Consider the following 20,770-nt stretch of genomic DNA (forward strand, 5'->3'; position numbering starts at 1 on the left):
TATAACCATGCTGTGAGGTATATAAGAAAAAACTGTACCCCACTTTCAGATAGGGAAAGACTCATTTGCCCTGGATCTCATATTGCATTTGTTATAAAGGGATTCCATGTTCTTTATACTATGCCATAAAATATTTCCAGCTATTGATAAGACTTTGTTTCAATGACCTCTAAGACTTTCAGTATCACTGAATAAAGGTTTATTTGTTATAGTTTTGATCTCTTTTTCTCATATGGCACAATGACCTGAAACTTGGAAACCTGAAGTTATAGCCTGACACTTAACTAGTTACATGGACTTGATCAATTCCAGTGAGCTTCACAGTGATACTGACCAAGAGGGCTTTGCACATAATGTTGCTGTAACGTCCATCTGTGTGTATGTAGTGGGGCTTCAGAAGGGAGAGGATAACTATCAGAAACATAACACAACAGGAAACACACTACATGGAATCAGCTTTGCAAACTGTGAGACATCTGCTAAGGTTCAATTTATTCCCCCATGGTCTGCGAATTACAAACTCTTAATCACAACAGAAATTCAAAGATAAACTACAATGCAATCTCATGGAGAGGTCCACAATTACCATGACAAAACAAAACAACAAAAAAGCTCCCTTCTTGTTCTTGTTTATTTCTTCTTAAGACCTTGCATTTGACTCTAAAACTGTTAAGTTTCCTTGAGGAGAACATCTTGTCTCCATTTGTGGGATCTCATTAAATTTCCAACCCTGGCTCAATCCGCCTTCTTCAAGCCCACATTCAGGGACAACTGGAGAAAACCACACAGCCCTACGGACTGGTAATAGGACAAACTCATCATCTACAAATCAGCTAGGCCCCAGAATCACCTGTGAACTGGTTTCCTCTGCTTTGGTCAGTTCCTGCAGTCAGTGCCTTCAGTGACTTTTCCAGGGCTGCTCTCAGGCTCACTGCTCAGGCCCTGAGGTCCTGCCTCTCAGAAGACAGCTTTTCCTCTCAATGTCCTTCCCTTCCTTTAACTTCTCCAGGTCCCACTCTCAGCCGCACATCCTCACTAGGATCAAATGTCCTTCCTCCTTTTTAAATCTAGTCTCTTCATCTCTTTGTCCTTGACCTCATCTCTCCTCCACAGCATTGTTCCAGCAAACACGCTCTTCTTAACTTCACTCTCTCCAGTTTTACCTATTCCTAAACCTTAGCCTATAAACAAGTCTAAAACACTCATACATGGCCCATCAATCTACTGTCCTGTTTGTCTCTTCTCACATTTACTACATTTATTGAAATGCTTGTCTACATCTTCTGTGTCCAACCCACCTTCTAGTCACTTCTCGAATTGCTATAATCTGACTTTTACCCCACTGCTCTGCTGCAACTGCCGTAATAAATCCCAACTGTCAAATACAAAAGGACTAGGTCAGTCTATATTCTTGCACCTGTTTACTGCATCTGAAGTTGTACTTAATTCCTCTTTCTTAAGACTTCCTGCTCCCTTGACATTTGTGCCTCTATAATACTCTCCAGTCTCCACTGTGGGTGGTATCAGTTGATTCTTTCTGCCTAGTACATCTTTCTTCATCCTTCTGATAACAAAACTTCCCTTTCTTTGTGGTTATGGTGGGGCTGGCAATCAGAGCACCTGGCCACATTGACTGGTACAGGGATGAGCATGTGACTTATACTTAGCCAATCAGAGCCTTCCTCCAAGATTATTTTGTATTTGGGGTTATCAAGGAAAAGCTCTTTTCTTCCTTGGAGCTAAAAGAATATGAGCCTGGAGCTGCCTGAGACCATGGCTCTAGCCTCAAAGGCTCACCCAGCCTGACAAAAAAAAAAAAGGCCAATATATATGGAGTCTGAGAGGAAAACAAAAACCATGTTCAAATTCCTGGTTTCAGTCACACTCAAAGCCAGCTCTGACCCTGACTCTTCTGACATGATTATTTGATCCTTTTAAATTCTCTTTGGCATAAGCCAATTCTTATTTGTTCTTCAGCTCCTCATCCATCATCTACTCCAACTTTCTATCCTCTTATTCTATTCATTTCACTCTACATGTGCTCCTTTGGATGATTTCAACTGGGCTCTGGCTTTCAAACTTTTCACTGTGTGCTGATGACTCCCAAGTCTTTATCACCACACCAGATCTCTCCCTGGTCTTTCACATTCAAGTATCAACTTGATGCTAAAAAAAAAAAACAAAAAAAAAACCCTCACCTTGATTACTTACTACAGAATGACGATCAACCAGTTTTCCTGAGGTCAGTCTCAGGACAGGTTTACCCTTGTGGCAGAATTATTAATAATCTTTCACATTTTCAAAAGGGTCCTGATTCGAATGATAAAGTACATGATCATCCTACCTCAAACCCAGTGTTTTCTAAACTGAACCCATCCTTATTCCTCCTATATCTCAGACAAACTAGAAGCCTAGAGTCATCCTTGACTCTTCCTCCTGAATCTGGCCTCCATGTTACAACCATCTCCAGTCTATGAACACTTCTCGAATTCACCATCTCCTCTCCTTTCCTACTGCCAAGGCCCTGGCCTCTTATCACTTCTAAGACACAGCAATAATCTCCTAACTTCCAGTCTTATCCTCCTCATATCCATGTGGGTACATAGCCATCAGGGTGTTCAATTTTCAGCCCAAATTCTTTACCTATCTATCCATGCCCTTAGCCATGACTTTGAAGTTCCCTCCACTAAAGGTAGAGCATACTTCCCTGCCTCTTCACTTTGGGCTTACCCATGTGGGTTGCTTTAACCAAATGAATGTTTAAAAATGTATCTCAAGGGTGGGGGGATGGGATAACTGGGTAATGGACATTAAGGCGGGCACTTGATGGAATGAGGACTTGGTGTTACATGTAACTGATGAATCACTAAACTCTACCTCCGAAACAAAAAATACACTATATTTTAATTAACTGAATTTTAAATTAAAAAGGAGACGGCCAAATTAAGACTAATTTATTTGAAAATTAACTCAAGCAGGGGTTTGACATGTACTATGTGATTGAAGTTGGGCTCTTGAGCTTCTGACTTTGCCACTAAAAGAACATCCCTGGGGCACCTGGGTGGCTCAGTTGGTTAAACGACTGCCTTCGGCTCAGGTCATGATCCTGGAGTCCCAGAGTCGAGTCCCGCATCGGGCTCCCTGCTCAGCAGGGCATCTGCTTCCCCCTCTGACCTTCTCCCCTCTCATGCTCTCTTTCTCATTCTATCAAATAAATAAAATCTTTTAAAAAATTTAAAAATAAATAAAAGGATATTCCTTGGCTAGCCCATAGGTCCAAGAAAGGAGAGTTGGGTCAGCAAAAAGTAGACCCAATGTGCAACTTGGAGCCAAGTTCAGACAAGTCCAGCCTAGAACAATTAATCCAAACCAAAGGCAGAAGAATGAGGGAGAATAAATATGGTCATTTTCAGCCACTGAGTTTTGGAGAGATTTGTTATGAAAAATTAGCTGACATAATGTCTCCTCCCTATCTTAGATCATAGTACTGAATTAATCCAAAGTAGAAATCTAAAGTTGTCCTTGATTCTTACGTCTCACTCAGACCTTCACATTCCAACAGTCCTTAGGTCTTATGAATCTATGGGGTTTTTTTTTAATTAATTAATTATTTATTTATTTGAGAGAGAGAGAGAGAGAGAGAGTGTGTGTGTGTGTGTGTGTGAGCCCAGAGCGGAGGAGAAAGGGGGAGGAGCAGAGGGAGAGGGAGAAGCAGATTCCCCGCTGAGGAGGGAGCCCAACACGGGGCTGGATCCCAGGACCCCGGAATCATGACCTGAGCCAAAGGCAGATGCTTAACCAACTGAGCCACCCAGGCGCCCCACGAATCTATGTTTTAAATGTTTCTTGAATCCAGAGTCCATCTCTATTCCTGCTGACACTTCCCTGGTTCAAACTTTTACCTCTCTGATTCTAAACCACTGCAATAAACTGACCTGATTTCCTTGTGTCTAGTCCTGTCCTCTTTAAGTACGTGATTCACACAGCCAACAAAAGATTTTCCTATATGGAACTTTGACCATTTCTGCCCATTTTAACTCTTCTCCCATCTTCTAAAAACCCTTTAATGAGTCTCCATCACCTACAGAACAAAGTCAAACTTCCTTAACATATTAAACAAGACATTCACTGTCTGGCCTGTACTCATACTCATCACTCCCCACTACCATCTTGCAATATACATTACAGCAATATTGCTTATAGTTCCCTAATACTTTTCCAGAAAGTATTCCCTGCCCCTTTACCTAGCCCTGATTATGTGTTTCTCCTCTGTGCTTCCCACAATATACTGGACATATTCATTTGTCCTTACCCACACCATAATGACCTATTGATCTCTCTCTCCCACTGGCTTTCTGAGGGAAGACTATCTTACTCATGTTTTAATTGAGAATCTTGCTCTAGGGCACAACTGGACATATAAAAGGTACTCAACAAATATTTAATGAGTAAATGAAGGAATGAGTGAATAGTGTGGTAAAATACGTAAAACATATTTACATAAAATACATAACACATGTTTATTAAAACACTCCTCTAATATTCTCTCCTCTTAACCTCAAATTATATAATTTCTTTCTTGCTATTAATACATATGATTAAAAAATTACCATTGAAATAAATCCATTTATTTACCTAGGCTCTTTAAGTAGTTTTGATACCAGTGATATGAAGGCAAGATAGTAATATGATCAACCTAGTTGCCCCATTCAGAAACTTGGGATCCCACTTAGATTTCACACTTTCCTTTACCAATCAATTACTAAGTCCTGTGTGGTGGTTAATTTTAAGTGTTAATTTGACTGTGGGCCACAGGGTGTCCAGATATGTGGTTAAGCATTATTCTGGGTGAATCTGTGACAGGGTTTCTGAATGAGATTAACATTTGAGTTGGTAGGCTAAATAAAGCAAATTGTCCTTCCCAATGTGAGTGGGCCACATCCAATCCCTTGAAGGCCTAAACAGAATAAAAGACTGGATAAGAAAGAAGTCTCTCTCTGCCTGACAGTCTTCAAGCTAGAACATAAGGGTTCTTCTGCCTTTGGACGTGGACTGGAATCTACACCATCTGCTGTTCTGGTTCTCAGGTCTTTGGACTGAGAATGGAACTTCAGGGTACCACTGGCTCTTCAGGGTCTGGACTTCTCAGGCCCCACAGTCACATGAGCCAGTTCCTTGTAATAAATCACACACACACACATATATAGTAAAATGTATATTTTGTATATATGTGTATATATATACATTTACATAGATACACATATAGACATATACATACATACAAAATACATATGTCTCTGTCTCCTATTTGTTCTCTCTAGAGAACCCTAACATATCTATAAATCCTATCCCCTAAAGAGCTTTAAAATCTCTCTTTCTCTTTCTTTGCAAAAGCTCCAAGGCTAGGAGTTTGCATTTATTTTCACATCTAAACAGTTATTTAGTAAGAAAAGAACTGGGCCTCTTAGATGCCATTTTTCTTTGGTGTATATTGATGTACCAAACTTTAAAACTTTTGGTTACTCACAATGACTTTTTTTTACTTTATGGATTCATAACTTGTTTTTTTCCTTTGAAAACTTTTCTACCCTCCCAGATCAGGTCAATTTCCACCTATTCCAATTTCTTCCATGGTTATTGTTTTACTCAGGCTCCTTCCCAAGCTCTACTCAGCTTTGATAATTCTTATAAAAGTATAATTAGTATTACATGTTAGAATACATAATATCCATCATGTATACCACTGATTAAACAATTCACAAACTTCAATATACCTGAAAATTACCACACAAAACCAAGGTATATTTCCAAATATTTTTACACTCTCATACTCTAAAAAGTTGTCAGCAAAAGTAGTTACTTTAGTCAAAAGTCAATATTCAGTACATGCTAAATTATTAACTTCTGCAATAAAACTATTCTTAAGTAAGCTATTCTTTATGACAACCAAATGAATACACATCACACACTAATAGGGTAATTTCAATCCCTATTAGAGCCACCAAAATAGCAACCCACTGGTCTGAATTTCTTATAGGAAAGCATTACATACCTCCTGGTTACAAACAGATTTCTAAATATAAATTCTGACAACTGAAAGTATATACCAAAGCTTCAGAAAGGTAAAAGTAAATGAAGATCTACTCTGATTTACATGGTTTTCTGAAATGTAGTAATTCAAATATGTTATCAAATGATATTTGAAAATCTTCCTACCTAAAACAGCTCCTCTGAAAATATTTTGAGCAAATAATTATTCCTTAAAATAAACAGAACACAGTAATATCTTTTAAAATTACATTTGTCAAGTTTTCTCTGAGTAAGAAATAGAGTAGAGCATGTGCTAACAGAAAGTCACACCAGCATATAACTTATCCAAGAGCAGGAGGATGACCAAAGCCGGAAATGGTATATCTTCAAGTAGAGAGAAGGATGAAAGGCAAGAGAAAATTACCTATAACTCAATCTACTGAGAGGTGTGTTCTAATTTTTTCTGAAGTTCCAACCTCATTAAAATGGCATTCCTCGAGGACTTAAAATGGGCATTGAGTGAAGACTTCCAAAAAACTCAAAAAAGGTTGGGATCATTACTAATCAATAGCCCAAAATAGTAATAAAAATCACTGCTCATATTTTTACAACAGATATTCTTTTCTAATGATCTGTACCTAAGAGCAGTCATAAAATTGATTTCCATGCTCTAATTATTCAAACTACCATCTATACAGCAGGATGGATCCAGGGTGGAATTAGAAATCTGCCACAGTTCACATGTAATTAGGATATTAAATGGCAAAGAATAAATTATAAACCAAACACTACATTTTTGTTTTCTTTCCATTTTTTAATCAAGTAGAATTAACATACAGGGTAATAATAATTTCAGGTATACAATAGAATGATTCAACAATTCTATACATTTCTCAGTGCTCATCAAGGTAAGTGTACTCTTGTTCTTTCCCATCTTGCAAGGTGGTGGGTGAGAAAGTCGAGAAGTCAGATGCTAAGGAGAAGAAGCCTGAAGCCAAGAAGGCTGACACTGGTGGCAAGGTTAAAAAGGGTAACCTCAAGGCTAAAATGCCAAAGAAGTGGAAGCCCCCCTGCAGGCGAAACCCTGTCCCAGTCAGAGGAATTGGCAGATTTTCCCCATCAGCCATGTATTCCAGAAAGGCTATGTACAAGAGGAAGTATTCAGCAGCTAAATCCAGGATTGAAAAGAAAAAGAAGGTTCTTGCTACTGTCACAAAACCAGTTGGTGCTGACAAGAATTGTGGTACCCAAGTGGTTAAGCTTCACAAAAGCCTGGGTTTTACCCTACTCAAGACGTGCCTTGAAAGATGTTGAGTGACAGTAACAAAACAAAACAAAACAAAACAGAACGTTCAGTTAGCATGTGAGGAAACTGGAAATGGCATCACTCCTGGCACCATTCTGATCATCCTCATTGGGCACCACAGAGGCAAGAGGGTGGTCTTCCTGAAGCAGCCGAGCAGTGGTTTGCTACTTGTGACCAGACCTCTGGCCCTCAATCGAGTTCCTCTGTGTGGAACACAACACAAATTTGTCATTGCCACCTCCACCAAAATTATATCAGGGGTGTGAAAATCCCCAAACTTCTCACTGAGGCTTCTCACTTCAAGAAGAAGATGCATAAACCCAGACACCAGGAAAGTGAGATCTTTGACACAGAGAGAGAGAAATAAGAGATTATGGAGCAGTGCAAGGTTAATCAGAAATCTGTGGACTCGCAAATCCTACCAAAAATCAAAGCTGTTCCTCAGCTCCAGGGCTAGCTTGCTCTGTGTTTTCTCTCACAAATGGAGTTTACCCTCATAAATTGGTGCTCTAAATTTCTTACAAAGAACCTAATTAAATAACTCATCCATTGTTTAAAAAAAAGATAAGTATATTCTTAATCCCCTTCACCTATTTTACACCTATCCCCCCCCCCCCCCGACAGAACCACCAGTTTGTTCTCTGTATTTATGAGTCTGGGGTTTGTTTATTTATCTCTTTTGTATTCTTTGTTCATTTGTTTTGTTCCTTTAATTCCACGAGTGAAATCATTCTTTTTTAATGTTGTACTCAGCACTGCTCCAGGTTCAATTATAAGGGCAAAATGTGTACTCTGTATTCCCTCTTTGTTTTTTCTTCTCTTTGTTCTTAAGGTACTATTTCTTCCCTAGTGCCCAACAACCTTCCTTCACCATGGTGATCAATTTTTATTTTGACCCTTTCATATTCTACCCCCTAATCACAATCAAAATGCACCTATTCTGTCCAGGCCTTGCAAGGTCTGACAAATTAAGATTATTAAGGCTGCAATGTTAATGACATAAGTAACTCTTTCCAGACTGATCAATGAGGAATGCCTTGGGCAGCAAGTAACAGCAATATCAGCAATGACAAAATCAACAACAACAATAAAAAACTACAGTGATACAAACTACTTAAGGTAGGTAGAGCAGCATCAAGTTGGTTTGGTGGCTTACGCATGTCACCAAATATCTAGGCTCTTTCTATTGTTATGTTTGACCATACTTAGCAAATGGATTTTGGTCCATTGGCTGGTTGCTTCATGACTGCAAGATAGCTTTCCCAGTTCCAAGCATCACAATAAAAAGGAAACATTTGAATGTGGGATGTGATAGAAATGAAACCAAAACAGACTTTCTCCTCATGTACCTTGTTCCTTTTATCAGAAGATACGGACTTTTCATGAGCCCCAGGAAAATTTCCCTTATATTTCATTGACAAGGGAGAATAGGAAAGTGAGTCTCAGGCTTTTTCAGACTCAGGCTTTTCAAGTGGAGGAGGGCCAGAGAAGAGAAGAATTGGCAATGGTTTCTAGGAAGCAAACTAAATGTGGCTGCCATACCAGATGATATGCTTGAGACTAAACAGAGATCTGAAGGGTTTACATATCAAAAAAGGAGCAGCAACAACTAAATTGAGTCTGTGGTGGTTTGCGAATCTTTCTTTCCTATCCAACTGTGGATTTTGGGTGGATAGAGGCTGTCTTATTCATGTTATTTCTGCTTCAGAAATTTAATAAATATTCATGGAACAAATGAAGACAAAACATGAAAATCTCCTTGAATGAATTCCACAGGAATTCACTTCATGCTTCACAACTCCAACACACTCAGCCCTCACAGGACATTTTAATCTGAAAAAAAGTATCAAGATTCCTGTATGAATTCGAGAAGGGGACAGGTATTTTATAAAGTATTGCCAGGCTGAGAAGCAATCAATCTGGGGAATCAACATTTAGTCGAAATGATATATTAAACTAATGCAGAGAATGGATTTCGGTGATGCTTTTGGACTCTAAAATTCCAGAAGAATAACTAATATTTGTAGTAAACAAGAGCAGCTCATGTTATACTTCTTGTTCTTATTTTTTTAATTTATTTATTTGTGAGAGAGAGAGAGAGAAAATGAGAGTGGGGAGAGGGGTAGAGAGAGAAGGAAAATGAGAGAATCTCAAGCAGACTCCCCGCTGAGCATGGAGCCCGAGATCCTGCCCTGAGCCAAAACCAAGAGTCAGACACTCAAGCAAATGGGCCACCCAGGTGCCCCACTTCTTGTTCTTGTTAACCTTTACTACTCTGTTATATGACATTCCCTATCATTATTGTCCTTTACACTGCTTGATAATAGAATAAAATTGGGAGAAATTACTCAGGATTTAAATGAAATAAGTTCAAGAAAATAAGAAAACTGAAACCTCTTAGAGTAAGGCCTGTCCTCTTAAGAAATGTTCCTTCAGTTGAAAAAAAAAAAAAGTGAAACTATGGAGAAGGAAATTTGGAACTGTGTGCATTTGGACTTGAACTGACTGGGTCATTTGGTACCTTGACCTAGTTTGAAAATCTTTTCAAGTATCAGAAAAATAAATGGAAGATGGAGTAGAAAGAAGAAAATTAAAGTTTTCAAATTAAAGTGTTATTAAATAGTTCATCTTATTTAATCACAACACTCTCTGGAGGCAGCTATTATTATCCTCACTTATAGTAAGGAACCTGAATAAAGAATACATAAGTAACTTGACTAAGGTTACAAAATGGAAAAATCAGAATCTACACCAAAGTCTGCCTGCCAAATCTATGTACCTTTTACTTCTACTAAGCAGGGAAAGCATAACCATCACACATACCCAAAATAGGTGTATTCTTCAGAAGGGTTCTATAAAACAAAAAAGATGTAAAGCCCAAGTTAAAATGATAGCAGTTCTCTGAAAGGAATAAGAAACGTCCTATCGTGCACAGAGCAATCACAAAGCAATGACAAAGAAAACTAACTGAGCAGAGATTAACAAAAAAAGTGGGGGGTGGGTGATCCATGTAATAGGGAGACAGCTAATTTAGTCCTTGAAGAGTGAGGGGGAAGGAAGGGACTGTGAAATAAGGGAGGAAGTGAAGGGAAAAGGGAAGGACAGAAGAGGGATCAGGGCAATGGAGTGATGAAGAGGAGGCTGGCTGGGCAGGAAAAAAACCATTAGAAAATTCCAACACACAAAAAGCTACTTTTGGCAGAAGAGCCTGTGTCACAGTGACCGAGATGAAATCATTTGAAATAAGAAGGAAGAGATCAATTTTCTACTAACCAAAGTAATTCTTCCCTATTGTATGTCTTCTGAGAGCAATCCTAATGGCCCCAATACCAGAGAGAATCTGAGGCTGTAAGGACTCTCGTGGCTGAATTCATTACATTTCTTCCACATTCAATTATTAGATACTGCTGCCACTAACATAACTTTTCTGGAGATAATCATTTCACCTCTGCCAATCATCCCTCAAGTAAGTCCGTGGGTCAAGCATTTTACTATTTGATTTTTTAATCCTTAATATCCCTGAATTTGATCTTAACCTGTTTGTAGTTCTCAGCACTTATACCCACAGTGGTCTTATTCTAGCCATGATTTTTAATGCTTCTGATTTTATCATTCCCTTTATCTTCAGCCAGCTCACACTGACTCATGAGTATATCATACGTATAAATCTCTAAAACTCAAATTGACATATCCCAATAACAGGTTTCTTGATGTGAACTCAGGAGGTAAAAATTAGTTTACTGTTAGAGTAAGTAAACATACTATAACAGGAAGTGGATGAGATTTTAAGGCCCCAGGTTGAAGACACACTCTAAATTTACTGAACCACCAGTGAGCCAACAACATTGGAAGCTGCCCTCTTCCCTTCAGACCTACTGAAGGATGCTAGGAAAGACAGATTATTCCCTATGCTGCCAATAGGGAGGAAATTAATCTCTGAAATGAAATGAATCTTCTTTCCCAGGAATGCAAAGTAAGATGAGAATTATGGAATCTGGCTAAGATATCATAATGGTAGTATCTGATCTATGGGAAAGAATTTAACACACTTGGGGGACAGTTGACTGCTAAAAATAAAGCTGCATCATATTATCACTTTCCCTGAATTAAAAATATTCAACAAACTGGTTCCAGGAACTAAAATGGTAAATTTTAAAATCATGTAACTCATATCCACATCAATTTAGAATTCTTTTAAAAACAGAATTTCCCTACTTATAGCAGACAAAACAGATTTTAAAACAAAGACTGTAAGAACAAAGGATACTACATAATTATAAAGGGAACAATCCAGGGGCGCCTGGGTGGCTCAGTTGGTTGGGCGACTGCCTTCGGCTCGGGTCATGAAGCTGGAGTCTCGGGATCGAGTCCCACATCGGGCTCCCTGCTCGGCGGGGAGTCTGCTTCTCCCTCTGACCCTCTTCCCTCTCGTGCTCTCTATCTCTCATTCTCTGTCAAATAAATAAATAAAATCTTAAAAAAAAAAGATTTAAAGGGAACAATCCAACAAGAGGATATAGCAGATATAAATATTTGTACATCCAATATGTGGGCACCTAGATATATGAAGCAACCAGTAACAGACACAAAGGAAGAAATTGACAGTGACACAATAACAGTAGGGGACTTTAACACTGCACTTATGGATACATCATCCAGAAAGAAAATCAATAAGGAAACAGTGGTTTTCAATGACATATTGGACCAGGTGGACCTAATAGATATAATCAGAACATTCTATCTAAAAACAGCAGAATATACATCCTTTTCAAGTGCACATAGAATATTCTCTGGAACAAATCACGTTAGGCCACAAAACAACTCAGCAAAATGAAAAAGACTGAAATATATCATGCATCTACTCTGACCACAATAGTATGAAACTGAAAATCAATCATAAGATAAAAATCTAGAAAGAATACAAATACATGGGGAGTAAATAACAAGCTACTAAACAATGAATGGGACAACCAAGAAATCAAAGAAAAAATTTTAAAATATATTAAGAAAAATAAACATAACACAATGTTCCAAAATCTTTGGGAGGCAGCAAAAGCTGTCCTAAGATGGAAAATTATAGCAGTACAGGCCTACCTCAAGAAACAAAATCTCAAACAACTTAACCTTACACCTAAAGGAGTTAGAAAAAGAATGAATAAAACCCAAAAGCAGTAAAAGGAAGGAAATAATAAAGATTAGAGCAGAAATAAAAGAAATAGAGGCTAACAAAAAGCCCAATAGAACAGATCAATGAAACCAGGAACAGGTTCTTTGAAAAGATCAGCAAAATGGATACACCTTTAGCCAGACTCATCAAGGAAAAAAGAGGACTCAAATAAACAGAATCAGAAATGGAGGGGAAATAACAACTGACACCACAGAAATACAAATGATCATAAGAGAACATTACAAAAATTATATCCTAACAAATTGGATAATCTAGGAGAAATGGTAAATTCCTGGAAACATGTAACATACCAAAACTGAAACAGCAAGAAATAGAAAATTTGAACAGACTGATTACCAGCAAAGAGATTGAATCAGTACCCAAAAAACTCCCAACAAAAAAAGTCCAGGACCAGATGGCTTCACAGGTGAATTCTACAAAAATTTATTTTTTTTTATTTATTTACTTGAGAGAGAGAGTGCAAGAGAGAGCGAGCGAGCACGAGCAGGGTGAGGGGCAAAAGGAGAAGCAGACTCCCTGCCGAGCAGGGGGCCCTATGCAGGACTCGATCCCAGAACACTGGGATCATGAGCTGAGCTGAAGGCAGACGCTTAACCAACTCAGCCACCCAGGTGCCCTCTACCAAACTTTTAAAGAAGAGTTAATACCTATTCTTCTCAAGCTATTCCAAAAAAAAAAAAAAGTTAAGCTTCCAAATTCATTCTGAGTTCAGCCTTACCCTGATACAAAAACAAAAACAAACAAACAAAAAACCTACCAAAAAAAAAAGAGAACTATAGGCCAATATCTCTGATGAACACAGATGCAAAAATCCTCAACAAAATCATTCACCACGACCAAGTGGGATTTATTCCAGGGATACAAGGGTATTCTGATATTTAAAAATCAATCAACATGATATATCACATTAACAAGAGGAAGGATAAAACAACTTATGATAGTCTCAACAGATGCAGAAAAAGCATTCAACATAAAAACTCCCAACAAAGTAGGTTTAGGGGGAACATACCTCAACATAATCAAGGCCATATATGAAAAACCCACAGCATACATAAAACTCAGTGGGGAAAAAAAAGAGCTTTCCCCCAAAGGTCAGGAACCAGACAGGGATGTCCACTCTTACCACATCTATGCAACATAGTACTGGAAGTTTTAGCCACAGTGTCAGATGATGGATTTTTTTCTAAGTATATTATTGATTGCACAGGGATCATCAGACAATAAAATGTTAATCAATTGTCAAATACCAAAGGTCAAATTTCTTTTTTTTAAGATTTTATTTATTTGACACAGAGAGAGAGCGAGCGAGCACAAGCAGGGGGAGTGGGAGAGGGAGAAGCAGGCTCCCTGGTGAGCAGGAAGCCAAATGCGGGGCTCGATCCCAGAACCCTGGGATCATGACCTGAGGTGAAGGCAGACACCCAACTAACTGAGCCACCCAGGCGCCCCAAAGGTCAAATTTCAATCAAAATAACCCCCAGCCTCTTTTTCCAGAAAAATATTTTTCAACAGGGACATCTTTTCTTAAATACAGATCTGTGACAGACTTTTTATTTTCTAAATTTTAATTCCAGTATAGTTAACATACAGTGTTATGTTAGTTTCAGGTATACAGTACAGTGATTCAACAATTCTGACTGGCTTACCTTCAAATATGGCGAATATATAGGGTGGGGACAAAGGAAATTTGGTTACGGCTTAGCCCAGGGCCACAAACAACTCTTGACTGAACATCAGACAACTCCAAAATTCCTCAGCTATGCCAGGCCATGGAGCATTTCTCTCTCAGGCTTCCATCTACCTACTCTCATTCTACTTACAAGGAGCATTTATAGTCTACTGTGAATTCCGGTCAGAAACATGAGAAAAGCAGGGAACAATTGTGGATGAAAACCATCTAGGTCGGTGTTTTCAGAACTGTGCTGTGAGGGAGCTCAAGGGGCCAAGGAGGAGGAAGAATTAAGGCGGTGGGTCTGGCCCCCATCCCTGCTTCAGGAGGTACCACCGTGAATTGGTTTTGTTTGTCTTTAGGTTTTTGCCTAAGCTCATAGAACACTGACCCGACTCCTTCAATTAACAAATGAAGAAACCCAGACCGTGCGGCTTGTTTAAAGACTGCGCTGCCAAAGAAAAGCAGAGCTAGCACCAGGAATCTGACTTTGAAGCCAGGAGTGCCCTTCCTAATTCACCTTCATTTTCTTTTCCAAACTCATGCCAATCCACAGAAACACTCTCAGCGGCAAGCAGCCTTATCGAATTTTCCTTAAACCAATTTGGCAGGAATAAAAAAAAGTTACACAGAAAAGACTCCTGACTGCAGCCACTTATTCCTAAGGCAATAATCCAAATCACCACAGAGGTAGATAGCTTGTTTGTTAAGAAAAATACTTTGATGATGGATTTTGACTCACTTTTGTAATGGAGAAATACAAGGGCCCTTGCTCAAAGTTTGAGAGCCAGAAAACAGAGTTGAATGAATGTGAAACGGAGTGAGAGATTAAGGTGGCTGAGAGGGAGGCCTGCAGGAAGGGAAGTAGGGATGCAAGCTGGGGAGAGGGGGAGGAAAGGTCCTGGCCGTAAGCAATATGGAGGCCTAAGGAGAAATTCCTCGTGACAGGGAATAGGGGAGGAATTGAGAACACAGTCGTATGAGAGTCAGTTGTAAGTTATTTGTGTACTGGGCTGGGCTGTCATTACTCCCTTCCCTGTTATTACCAAGATTTAGAAGTCTGCCACACACAAAAGCCTTTAGTTTTTGTTTTTTTTCTTTGAGAGCGAGCACGTGGGGGGGGAGGGGCAGAGAGAGAGAGAGAGGGAGAAAGGGAATCTTAAGAAGGCTCCGCCCTTAGCCAGCTCCATCTCACGACCCTGAGATCATCCCCTGAGCCAAAATCAAGAGTCAGACGCTTAACCGACTGAGCCACGTAGGGCTCCAAAAGGCTTCTGTTAGTTTTATTTGAGGAAAGAGATAAAGTGAGGCCCAGCCAATGGGGAAATGGACAGAACTGACAGAGAAGACTGGAGGTGAGTGGATATGCAGGGCACCATGTGGTGAAACCTCCCCCTAACTCTTCTCATCGAAGTAATTTCTTGCTCATAACGCATTCAAGAACTATGAGGGAAGAACGAGACAGAATGTGTGAAAATTACTTCAACTTTCAGGTACTTGTCAGAAGAAGTGGCATGTAAATCTTGGTGTGACTCATTTAGGTAGGAGGCGATAGCACGTACAATTAGCAGGAATCTGAAGTGAGGTGTACTTTCCTTTAAAGAGATATATGATCATAAAGGAAAAATGCCATAAAATTTGCATATGTGTTGTATTTAAAATGTTGACTATTATCAACAGCAAGAATGCACTGATGAAAGAATCCATGCTTACATTTACGAAAGGCCTATTATAAAAATCACTTGTAGAAAAACTCCCACTCAACCCATTCAGATTTATGAATAATGCAATGGGATCTCTCTGTAGAAAATTTATACTGCTAATGGAGTTTAATGGTAGCTTAGGCCTCTCAAAACAGTTCACCTTAACAGCAAGACGATCAAAATCAAAATTACAGTAAGGGAATGGCTAAGATAAAATATAAATTAAAAGGGTTTTTTTCCCCTATAAGTTATTTCAAATAATTGTCTTCCATGGGTAGGAGGCACAACTAAATATAGATTTTAGAAAATTACCTAAAGAAAACATGCTCTAATTCTATCAAGTTCAGTACTTGATAAAACTCGATGTCATTCGTACAGTGGCTTTCACGGTGCAGTCCCTGGACCAGCAGCTTGAGCATCACCTGGGAACTTATTAAAAAGGCAGATTCTGGGGACCCTTTCCAGACCTAAGAAATCAGCATCTCTCAGAATGAGGCTCAGCAATATGTCCTGTAACGGGCTCTCTTCCCAGTGGTTCTAATGCATGCTAAAGCTTGAGAATCACTGCTTTAGTAGCTTCAGATAAAATGGCCCTCAAGGATTCTTATCATTGTATATAAAAAGACACAGGACACATGAGCTAAAGACTTTAATGGAATGGAGCCTTTCAGATTACTCAAGGAGTATCTATTATGTCAGGGGGAAAAGCCCATTCGTTTATTTGATAGGTGACAGCTGCATTATATACATAATCGGCTTAGTATCATAGAACGGAGTTAGGGATGCGAGATGACCCAGAAGTGGCAATGTATTGAAGATAATCACAGACCATTACGAGATCACACACTTGCCCATCATTTTTCTGTAGATTATTACCTTTCTCTGGAACATCCCGATCTTCCTATTCTTCCACATGTGAATCATGTTGACTCTGAGCTTTCCCTGACTGTTTCTACGCACCCTTTACTCGTCTCTTTACAATTCCACCCTTCCTTTTCAGATGCAGCTCACCTTCTCTACCAGTTGCTCAAATTCTTTCCTTCAACAAATATTTCTTGTATGTCAAATAAAATAACTGATGAATAAATTAATGAACACATGAATGTATTTTCCAGTGCCATCTCAAATACTTCTTACATGCAAAACTTGAGACTCTCTCCTCTGAATATCTAAGAATAATAATAGTTAACATTTATTGAGTGCTTGCAGGCTCTGGGCTAAGTACTTTATACATATTATCTCTTTTACTTCTGATCACAATTCTATGAAGTATTGTTAATATTTCATTTTAAGAATGAGGAAACTGAGGCTTAGCTGATATTAAGAAGCTGAGATCTGGCCATGGCATGGTTCTAGCCCCTTACTCTTCACCATTACGTTTGACTGCAATTTTATAGAGTATAATCCTACTCCATTGTAATTCTACCATCCATTCTACACACACACACACACACACACAGACACACACACTTTTTTCCAGGAAAAGAACAGATTCTTTTAGCACTGTTGTTGGAAATGTGGATCCTCAAACAGGAATAATTGAGGCTCTTGTTAAAGACTAAAGTCCAGCAGAAACATCACACAACAGAAACAGAGCCATGGAGCTTTAATACTAGAATTATCAAACAGAAGGTCTTTTTTTAGAAAGGGGTGTCAGTTGAGAGGAGGGTTAGTAGAGAATGTTTTCACCTTAGACATTTATGGATAAAGAAGGAGGGGGAAAAAAAAACTTAAGTCATGATATTCTACAATTCTCCCCTAACTAGGGCTCATGACCTGACTTCTAGAGTATTCTTCTATTTTAGAAGCAGTATTCTACTACTCTGACATCAATGATGACTTTGAAGGAATCACACAATTTTGGGGGCTTATTTGAATTAGCTCTGAGTCCCCCTCTGTGTTTTATTCTTCCCATTGTGGAACTGACAAATGCGTAGGAGTTTCAATGGCATCTTTTATCATCATCCTATCTACCTGGATCCACACAATGAGCACTTAGATCTAATTTCAAAAGATAAAAAAAATCCATAAACTTCATATTTAAGATAAAGAATGATTTCCTTTGTCTTAAAAAAGAAGTTGCCTTGAAATGCTCTCATTATTTTAACCCAGAAAGGACACATATCACCGACTGCATCATCAAAATGTTTATCATTAGGATTATTGCTCATTTCACACTTAGAACATAAGCAAGAACTGCAAAGTAGTAACACAACATCTTGACATTATTTATCATTGTGATCGTTTAATGTTATGACTCTTTGGTCTCATTTGCCCGTGTTGCAATCATACCTCAAGACAGGGAAGAATTTGTCTTTCTGATATATTGGCTCACTTGACGTGTTTAATCAACCTATCGACTGTAGCCTTGTTAGATATTCACAGAGCTCTTATTGCACACTCAGTTCCACTTAAAACTCCTGCCATTGTTCTTTTTTTTTCTTTATTTATTTTCTTCTTAATTTATCTTGAGCTCCTATATAAATGCTGTTGTATAGCCCTGTTCTAACCATTAACTCTAAGGAAAACTGGTATCTATTGAAAAGCCCTGGCATTTTTTAAAATGTGAAAGTTAGAGCCAGACTATAGGAGGATCCATTCTCCAAGTCAATCAAGTACAGTGCCTTCTGCACAGAACTGAATTCAAATTTAGAACCTCGATAGAGGTGCCCAGCTTTTTACATCAGATGTAGGTTTGGGAGCCATAGACCTGTACTATTTTGCCTTTTTTTAATTAAGGTATAATTGACACAAAACATTGTTTCAGGTGTACAAAATAAGAATTCGATATTTATTTTGTGAAATGCTCATTACAGTAGGTCTAGTTAACATCAGATACAGATCTTAAAATGACTATGTTTACGATGTTAAAAAACATAAAAGACTGAAATTCTCAGGAGAGAACTGGAAACTGTAAGTTCTATAGTATGTTTGAAAAAGAGAATTTCTAGAAAGGAAAAAAATGGCAATAGTCAAAATGAAGAATTCAATAGATGAGTGTTACCAGACAGATAAAATGGGAGTGAGTCAGTATTCTGGAAGACAGAGCAGAAGAAACTATTCTGGAAAAAAAAAAAAATACAGAAAGACAAAAGGATGAAAAATACAAAAGAGATAGTAAGAGACAAAGGATATAGTGAGACAATCTTAGCTGATTGTACTATATAAAGTAGGAATGTATAAAACTGATTGCATGAATTAACTAGCTAACCACAAAATTGGCCAAACATCTATACCAGATAGCATTCCACAAATTTATGTGATATGTGACATTGTAAAACCTGAAATTGTTTAATTATATTAAAATTCACATTTTATACACTGAAGGCAGAGAGACAAATCTTTCTCCTATATAGTGTCATAGGAATCAGCCTTACTTACAGACTAAGGATTGTTTCCTATTTCACAATGATGAGATGTGTTGCTATTCTAAGTGGTATGAATCAGCTTAAGAAGTAATAAACTAGAAATAATCAATAAACTTAAAACTGGATCCCATGATATACCATCTTAAATTAGTCTCCAATTGCTTTATCTATGTTAGTACGACTGTATTGAGATTTTCCTTCTTTGGTGGAAGAAGATATGTCTTATACTACCCTTGCATACCTTTTGACACCAAAGAGTATTGGAGATACACTAAGGACACAGCAAGTCTTTAGTGACAGATAAAATGTGCACATTAATAAAATATTTTATCACTCATGTTTCTAGAATAGTCAAAAAGAGATGGAGCCATGTTAAAAGGACAAAGGAGCTAACACTGGTCAAATCAGAGACAATCTGATCAAAAATGAATAATGAAAGCAAAGGATTCTAACCCATTGAATAAAATAAGACACCATTAGTTTATATTGAGTCCATAAAATGCAAATAAGGGATAAGGAGGGAAAGCTTTTCTTTACTATAAAATGAAAACTTATAAATGGAGATGGAATGTTAGAAGGTCAATATTTAGCAATTTAATGTAGTGATAAGTTAGGCAAGAATCATAAGTAAATGGGATGCAAGTTTGGTGGAGAACAGAATTAAACTATCTCCCCACACATTACATATTAATTACAAAGTAAAAAAGGTACTTTTATGGGGGAAAAATTAGGTAGACCCTACCTTAACCTAGTGATCAAAGTTAAATCACCATCAAAGGGGACAAACTAATCAACATTTTTGTAGCATTTTTACCACAAATTGCATTATGAAAAACAAAGAAAAGCAAGACTGAGGAACTGTCCCAGCTTCAAGAAGACTAAAGAAACAGGGTACTACATATAATACCAGATCCTGGACAGTAGTCTGAATTTGGGGGTTAGGGTTGGTGGAAGGTGTATCAGGGATGCTATAGAGCTGGTAGCATTTTGACTAAATCTCAAGAGCTTATAACATTGAAAATACTGGTGTCCCACCACAAATCTTCTATATCAGAATCTCTAGGGATGGGGCCCAGGAGGAATCTGTTTTAACAAGCCTGCCAGGTAATTCTGATGCCTGCTAACATTTGAGAGGCACTGCTATTAAGGACAAAAGTGGGACAACAGCTGAAATTGGAAAATGGACCGTATATAATATTTTAGCAAGGATAAATTTCCTGAATTTGATAAATGTTTTGTGGCTCTTAAAAAAAAAAAAAGAAAAAGAATGTCACCATTCTTCAGAGAGACATAAGAGGAATTCGGTAAAATGTAAAATATTGGTGAATCTAGGTCAAAGGTACATGATTATTCTACAGGTTTGAGATTTTCAAAACAGAGTTATTAAATAGATACAGACATGCACATACATTCACATTCTTTTTAAAAAATATTATTTATTTATTTATTTATTTGAGAGAGAGAGAGAGAGAGAGAGAAGAAAGTGAGCACCAGCAGGAGCAGCGG

At 38.1% G+C, this 20,770-nt stretch overlaps 1 protein-coding gene and 1 pseudogene across 1 annotated transcript in view; one reads left to right on the top strand and one right to left on the bottom strand.

Moving 5' to 3' along the window:
• Positions 1–20,770, bottom strand: part of SYTL5 (synaptotagmin like 5) — a 254,902-nt gene that overhangs the window by 187,505 nt on the left and 46,627 nt on the right. The gene's annotated exons all lie outside the window — the stretch shown is intronic.
• LOC113930363 lies at positions 293–7,849 on the top strand (annotated as a pseudogene).

Source organism: Zalophus californianus, chromosome X, assembly GCF_009762305.2.
Source record: "Zalophus californianus isolate mZalCal1 chromosome X, mZalCal1.pri.v2, whole genome shotgun sequence".
Taxonomy (NCBI): domain Eukaryota; kingdom Metazoa; phylum Chordata; class Mammalia; order Carnivora; family Otariidae; genus Zalophus; species Zalophus californianus.